A 9,105-nucleotide genomic window follows, 5' to 3' on the forward strand; every position below is an offset into this window, starting at 1 on the left:
AACATTCGTTCATTGTTTGTTCTAACCTATATAAAACAGTCGTTCATTGTTTGTTCTAACCTATATACAACAGTCGTTCATTGTTTGTTCTAACCTATATACAACAGTCGTTCATTGTTTGTTCTAACCTATATACAATAGTCGTTCATTGTTGGTTCTAACCTATATACAACAGTCGTTCATTGTTTGTTCTAACCTATATACAACAGTCGTGCATTGTTTGTTCTAACCTATATAAAACAGTCGTTCATTGTTTGTTCTAACCTATATAAAACAGTCGTTCATTGTTTGTTCTAACCTATATAAAACAGTCGTTCATTGTTTGTTCTAACCTATATAAAACAGTCGTTCATTGTTTGTTCTAACCTATATAAAACAGTCGTTCATTGTTTGTTCTAACCTATATAAAACAGTCGTTCATTGTTTGTTCTAACCTATATAAAACATTCGTTTATTGTTTGTTCTAACCTATATAAAACATTCGTTCATTGTTTGTTCTAACCTATATAAAACATTCGTTCATTGTTTGTTCTAACCTATATAAAACATTCGTTCATTGTTTGTTCTAACCTGTATACAACATTCGTTCATTGTTTGTTCTAACCTATATACAGCATTCGTTCATTGTTTGTTCTAACCTATATACAACAGTCGTCATTGTTTGTTCTAACCTATATACAACAGTCGTTCATTGTTCGTTCTTACCTATATAAAACAGTCGTTCATTGTTGGTTCTAACCTATATACAACATTCGTTCATTGTTTGTTCTAACCTATATACAACATTCGTTCATTGTTTGTTCTAACCTATATAAAACAGTCGTTCATTGTTTGTTCTAACCTATATAAAACAGTCGTTCATTGTTTGTTCTAACCTATATAAAACAGTCGTTCATTGTTTGTTCTAACCTATATAAAACAGTCGTTCATTGTTTGTTCTAACCTATATAAAACAGTCGTTCATTGTTTGTTCTAACCTATATAAAACATTCGTTTATTGTTTGTTCTAACCTATATAAAACATTCGTTCATTGTTTGTTCTAACCTATATAAAACATTCGTTCATTGTTTGTTCTAACCTATATACAACATTCGTTTATTGTTTGTTCTAACCTGTATACAACATTCGTTCATTGTTTGTTCTAACCTATATACAACATTCGTTCATTGTTTGTTCTAACCTATATAAAACAGTCGTTTAACATTCGTTCATTGTTTGTTCTAACCTATATACAACATTCGTTCATTGTTTGTTCTAACCTATATAAAACAGTCGTTCATTGTTTGTTCTAACCTATATAAAACATTCGTTCATTGTTTGTTCTAACCTATATACAACATTCGTTTATTGTTTGTTCTAACCTATATAAAACATTCGTTCATTGTTTGTTCTAACCTATATAAAACAGTCGTTCATTGTTTGTTCTAACCTATATAAAACAGTCGTTTATTGTTTGTTCTAAACTATATAAAACAGTCGTTCATTGTTTGTTCTAACCTATATACAACATTCGTTCATTGTTTGTTCTAACCTATATACAACATTCGTTCATTGTTTGTTCTAACCTATATACAATAGTCGTTTATTGTTTGTTGTAACCTATATACAACATTCGTTCATTGTTTGTTCTAACCTATATACAACATTCGTTCATTGTTTGTTCTAACCTATATAAAACAGTCGTTCATTGTTTGTTCTAACCTATGTAAAACTGTCGTTCATTGTTTGTTCTAACCTATATAAAACAGTCGTTCATTGTTTGTTCTAACCTATATAAAACAGTCGTTCATTGTTTGTTCTAACCTATATAAAACAGTCGTTCATTGTTTGTTCTAACCTATATAAAACAGTCGTTCATTGTTTGTTCTAACCTATATAAAACAGTCGTTCATTGTTTGTTCTAACCTATATAAAACAGTCGTTCATTGTTTGTTCTAACCTATATACAGCATTCGTTTATTGTTTGTTCTAACCTATATACAACAGTTGTTCATTGTTTGTTCTAACCTATATAAAACATTCGTTCATTGTTTGTTCTAACCTATATAAAACAGTCGTTCATTGTTTGTTCTAACCTATATAAAAAATTCGTTCATTGTTTGTTCTAACCTATATACAACATTTGTTCATTGTTTGTTCTAACCTATACAAAACAGTCGTTCATTGTTTGTTCTAACCTATATAAAACATTCGTTAATTGTTTGTTCTAACCTATATACAACATTCGTTTATTGTTTGTTCTAACCTATATACAACAGTCGTTCATTGTTTGTTCTAACCTATATACAACATTCGTTCATTGTTTGTTCTAAGCTATATAAAACAGTCGTTCATTGTTTGTTCTAACCTATATAAAACATTCGTTCATTGTTTGTTCTAACCTATATACAACATTCGTTTATTGTTTGTTCTAACCTATATACAACATTCGTTCATTGTTTGTTCTAACCTATATACAACATTCGTTCATTGTTTGTTCTAACCTATATAAAACAGTCGTTCATTGTTTGTTCTAACCTATATAAAACATTCGTTCATTGTTTGTTCTAACCTATATACAACATTCGTTTATTGTTTGTTCTAACCTATATAAAACATTCGTTCATTGTTTGTTCTAACCTATATACAACATTCGTTCATTGTTTGTTCTAACATATATACAACATTCCTTCATTTATTGTTCTAACCTATATAAAACATTTGTTCATTGTTTGTTCTAACCTATATAAAACAGTCGTTCATTGTTCGTTCTAACCTATATAAAACAGTCGTTCATTGTTGGTTCTAACCTATATACATCATTCGTTCATTGTTTGTTCTAACCTATATACAACATTCGTTCATTGTTTGTTCTAACCTATATAAAACAGTCGTTCATTGTTTGTTCTAACCTATATAAAACAGTCGTTCATTGTTTGTTCTAACCTATATAAAACAGTCGTTCATTGTTTGTTCTAACCTATATAAAACATTCGTTCATTGTTTGTTCTAACCTATATAAAAGATTCGTTCATTGTTTGTTCCAACCTATATAAAACAGTCGTTTATTGTTTGTTCTAACCTATATAAAACATTCGTTTATTGTTTGTTCTAACCTATATAAAACATTCGTTTATTGTTTGTTCTAACCTATATACAACATTCGTTCATTGTTTGTTCTAACCTATATACAACATTCGTTCATTGTTTGTTCTAACCTATATAAAACAGTCGTTCATTGTTTGTTCTAACCTATATAAAACAGTCGTTCATTGTTTGTTCTAACCTATATAAAAGATTCGTTCATTGTTTGTTCTAACCTATATAAAACAGTCGTTTATTGTTTGTTCTAACCTATATACAACAGTTGTTCATTGTTTGTTCTAACCTATATACAACATTCGTTCATTGTTTGTTCTAAGCTATATAAAACAGTCGTTCATTGTTTGTTCTAACCTATATAAAACATTCGTTCATTGTTTGTTCTAACCTATATACAACATTCGTTTATTGTTTGTTCTAACCTATATACAACATTCGTTCATTGTTTGTTCTAACCTATATACAACATTCGTTCATTGTTTGTTCTAACCTATATAAAACAGTCGTTCATTGTTTGTTCTAACCTATATAAAACAGTCGTCCATTGTTTGTTCTAACCTATATAAAAGATTCGTTCATTGTTTGTTCTAACCTATATAAAACAGTCGTTTATTGTTTGTTCTAACCTATATAAAACATTCGTTTATTGTTTGTTCTAACCTATATAAAACATTCGTTCATTGTTTGTTCTAACCTATATACAACATTCGTTTATTGTTTGTTCTAACCTATATACAACATTCGTTCATTGTTTGTTCTAACCTATATACAACATTCGTTCATTGTTTGTTCTAACCTATATAAAACAGTCGTTCATTGTTTGTTCTAACCTATATAAAACATTCGTTCATTGTTTGTTCTAACCTATATACAACATTCGTTTATTGTTTGTTCTAACCTATATAAAACATTCGTTCATTGTTTGTTCTAACCTATATACAACATTCGTTCATTGTTTGTTCTAACATATATACAACATTCCTTCATTTATTGTTCTAACCTATATAAAACATTTGTTCATTGTTTGTTCTAACCTATATAAAACAGTCGTTCATTGTTCGTTCTAACCTATATAAAACAGTCGTTCATTGTTGGTTCTAACCTATATACATCATTCGTTCATTGTTTGTTCTAACCTATATACAACATTCGTTCATTGTTTGTTCTAAGCTATATAAAACAGTCGTTCATTGTTTGTTCTAACCTATATAAAACATTCGTTCATTGTTTGTTCTAACCTATATACAACATTCGTTTATTGTTTGTTCTAACCTATATACAACATTCGTTCATTGTTTGTTCTAACCTATATACAACATTCGTTCATTGTTTGTTCTAACCTATATAAAACAGTCGTTCATTGTTTGTTCTAACCTATATAAAACAGTCGTCCATTGTTTGTTCTAACCTATATAAAAGATTCGTTCATTGTTTGTTCTAACCTATATAAAACAGTCGTTTATTGTTTGTTCTAACCTATATAAAACATTCGTTTATTGTTTGTTCTAACCTATATAAAACATTCGTTCATTGTTTGTTCTAACCTATATACAACATTCGTTTATTGTTTGTTCTAACCTATATACAACATTCGTTCATTGTTTGTTCTAACCTATATACAACATTCGTTCATTGTTTGTTCTAACCTATATAAAACAGTCGTTCATTGTTTGTTCTAACCTATATAAAACATTCGTTCATTGTTTGTTCTAACCTATATACAACATTCGTTTATTGTTTGTTCTAACCTATATAAAACATTCGTTCATTGTTTGTTCTAACCTATATACAACATTCGTTCATTGTTTGTTCTAACATATATACAACATTCCTTCATTTATTGTTCTAACCTATATAAAACATTTGTTCATTGTTTGTTCTAACCTATATAAAACAGTCGTTCATTGTTCGTTCTAACCTATATAAAACAGTCGTTCATTGTTGGTTCTAACCTATATACATCATTCGTTCATTGTTTGTTCTAACCTATATACAACATTCGTTCATTGTTTGTTCTAACCTATATAAAACAGTCGTTCATTGTTTGTTCTAACCTATATAAAACAGTCGTTCATTGTTTGTTCTAACCTATATAAAACAGTCGTTCATTGTTTGTTCTAACCTATATAAAACATTCGTTCATTGTTTGTTCTAACCTATATAAAAGATTCGTTCATTGTTTGTTCCAACCTATATAAAACAGTCGTTTATTGTTTGTTCTAACCTATATAAAACATTCGTTTATTGTTTGTTCTAACCTATATAAAACATTCGTTTATTGTTTGTTCTAACCTATATACAACATTCGTTCATTGTTTGTTCTAACCTATATACAACATTCGTTCATTGTTTGTTCTAACCTATATAAAACAGTCGTTCATTGTTTGTTCTAACCTATATAAAACAGTCGTTCATTGTTTGTTCTAACCTATATAAAAGATTCGTTCATTGTTTGTTCTAACCTATATAAAACAGTCGTTTATTGTTTGTTCTAACCTATATACAACAGTTGTTCATTGTTTGTTCTAACCTATATACAACATTCGTTCATTGTTTGTTCTAAGCTATATAAAACAGTCGTTCATTGTTTGTTCTAACCTATATAAAACATTCGTTCATTGTTTGTTCTAACCTATATACAACATTCGTTTATTGTTTGTTCTAACCTATATACAACATTCGTTCATTGTTTGTTCTAACCTATATACAACATTCGTTCATTGTTTGTTCTAACCTATATAAAACAGTCGTTCATTGTTTGTTCTAACCTATATAAAACAGTCGTCCATTGTTTGTTCTAACCTATATAAAAGATTCGTTCATTGTTTGTTCTAACCTATATAAAACAGTCGTTTATTGTTTGTTCTAACCTATATAAAACATTCGTTTATTGTTTGTTCTAACCTATATAAAACATTCGTTTATTGTTTGTTCTAACCTATATAAAACATTCGTTCATTGTTTGTTCTAACCTATATAAAACATTCGTTCATTGTTTGTTCTAACCTATATAAAACATTCGGTCATTGTTTGTTCTAACCTATATAAAACAGTCGTTCATTGTTTGTTCTAACCTATATAAAACATTCGTTCATTGTTTGTTCTAACCTATATACAACAGTCGTTCATTGTTTGTTCTAACCTATATAAAACAGTCGTTTATTGTTTGTTCTAACCTATATAAAACATTCGTTTATTGTTTGTTCTAACCTATATAAAACATTCGTTGATTGTTTGTTCTAACCTATATAAAACATTCGGTCATTGTTTGTTCTAACCTATATAAAACAGTCGTTCATTGTTTGTTCTAACCTATATAAAACATTCGTTCATTGTTTGTTCTAACCTATATACAACAGTCTTTTATTGTTTGTTCTAACCTATATACAACAGTCGTTTATTGTTTGTTCTAACCTATATAAAACAGTCGTTTATTGTTGGTTCTAACCTATATAAAACAGTCGTTTGTTGTTGGTTTTAACCTATATAAACAGTCGTTTATTGTTGGTTCTAACCTATATAAAACAGTCGTTTATTGTTGGTTCTAACCTATATAAAACAGTCGTTTATTGTTTGTTCTAACCTATATAAAACATTCGTTCATTGTTTGTTCTAACCTATATAAAACATTCGTTTATTGTTTGTTATAACCTATATACAACATTCGTTCATTGTTTGTTCTAACCTATATACAACATTCGTTCATTGTTTGTTCTAACCTATATACAACATTCGTTCATTGTTTGTTCTAACCTATATACAACAGTCGTTTATTGTTGGTTCTAACCTATATAAAACAGTCGTTTATTGTTTGTTCCAACCTATATAAAACATTCGTTCATTGTTTGTTCTAACCTATATAAAACATTCGTTCATTGTTTGTTCTAACCTATATACAACATTCGTTCATTGTTTGTTCTAACCTATATACAACATTCGTTCATTGTTTGTTCTAACCTATATACAACATTCGTTCATTGTTTGTTCTAACCTATATACAACATTCGTTCATTGTTTGTTCTAACCTATATACAACATTCGTTTATTGTTTGTTCTAACCTATATACAACAGTCGTTCATTGTTTGTTCTAACCTATATACAACATTCGTTCATTGTTTGTTCTAACCTATATAAAACAGTCGTTCATTGTTTGTTCTAACCTATATACAACAGTCGTTCATTGTTTGTTCTAACCTGTATACAACATTCGTTAATTGTTTGTTCTAACCTATATAAAACATTCGTTCATTGTTTGTTCTAACCTATATAAAACAGTCGTTCATTGTTTGTTCTAAGCTATATAAAACATTCGTTCATTGTTTGTTCTAAGCTATATAAAACATTCGTTCATTGTTTGTTCTAAGCTATATAAAACATTCGTTCATTGTTTGTTCTAACCTATATAAAACATTCGTTCATTGTTTGTTCTAACCTATATAAAACATTCGTTCATTGTTTGTTCTAACCTATATAAAACATTCGTTTATTGTTTGTTCTAACCTATATACAACATTCGTTCATTGTTTGTTCTAACCTATATAAAACATTCGTTCATTGTTTGTTCTAACCTATATACAACATTCGTTCATTGTTTGTTCTAACCTATATACAACATTCGTTTATTGTTTGTTCTAACCTATATAAAACATTCGTTCAGTGTTTGTTCTAACCTATATAAAACATTCGTTCATTGTTTGTTCTAACCTATATACAACAGTCGTTCATTGTTTGTTCTAACCTATATACAACAGTCGTTCATTGTTTGTTCTAACCTATATACAACATTCGTTTATTGTTTGTTCTAACCTATATAAAACATTCGTTCATTGTTTGTTCTAACCTATATAAAACATTCGGTCATTGTTTGTTCTAACCTATATAAAACAGTCGTTCATTGTTTGTTCTAACCTATATAAAACAGTCGTTCATTGTTTGTTCTAACCTATATACAACAGTCTTTTATTGTTTGTTCTAACCTATATACAACAGTCGTTTATTGTTTGTTCTAACCTATATAAAACAGTCGTTTATTGTTTGTTCTAACCTATATAAAACAGTCGTTTATTGTTGGTTCTAACCTATATAAAACAGTCGTTTATTGTTTGTTTTAACCTATATAAAACAGTCGTTTGATACGGTGCTTTTTGTCCGCAATTCGCTTTTTGTCCGCTTTTGCTTTTTGTCCGATAATTTTGCTTTTTGTCCGAAACTTTTGCTTTTTGTCCGTTGCTTTTTGTCCGTTTTGCCTTTTGTCCGATTATTTTGCTTTTTGTCCGAAACTTTTGCTTTTTGTCCGGTGCTTTTTGTCCGTTTTGCTTTTTGTCCGATAATTTTGCTTTATGTCCGATATAAAATGTGTATATTTTTGGCAGGTTTCATTTTGAACTTCAAAATACCATGTCCTTTTAGGAGTTAAATACAGACCATACTCACATTATAAATGATTTGTACATGAAATTTCATGTCTTTTACAATATATCGCATTACCTCTAAAATGGCTCGAAGCACTAATATCCTAGACCCGTAGGTGTTGGTCAACAGAGGGCAAGGGGAATACTCTTGTATATCCCTAAGTCTAAAAAACAACTATTGAAAGCTGGCTAAACTAAGACATACTCCAGGTAGGCCATTATACCAGAAGAAGAGGTAGTCAAACCCTTATAAATGGCTTATAGCACTTATGTCCTGGATCTACACGAGTTTATCAGCAACGAATTAAAAGGGGCATGAGTTTCGCCGGTATATCACGAAGTAAAAATAAACCTCATTATTGCCAGCTCTTCAAACTAAGAGATTCTCCACGTTGGCCATTATACCAGAGGTATAGGTAGGCAGTGCCTCTTAAATGGTCCATGGGCCATGGCACTTATGTCCTCGACCCGTACGAGTTGGTCAGAAGAGGGTAAGGGGAATACTCTAGTATATCACACAGTCCACCAAAAATAGTGACGGCTGCCTAAACTAAGACATTTTTAGGTGCGCCCTTATACTAGATGTTGGAGTAGTCATTCTCTTAAAAATG

The sequence above is a fragment of the Mytilus edulis genome, chromosome 5, assembly GCF_963676685.1.
Source record: "Mytilus edulis chromosome 5, xbMytEdul2.2, whole genome shotgun sequence".
Lineage (NCBI taxonomy): Eukaryota > Metazoa > Mollusca > Bivalvia > Mytilida > Mytilidae > Mytilus > Mytilus edulis.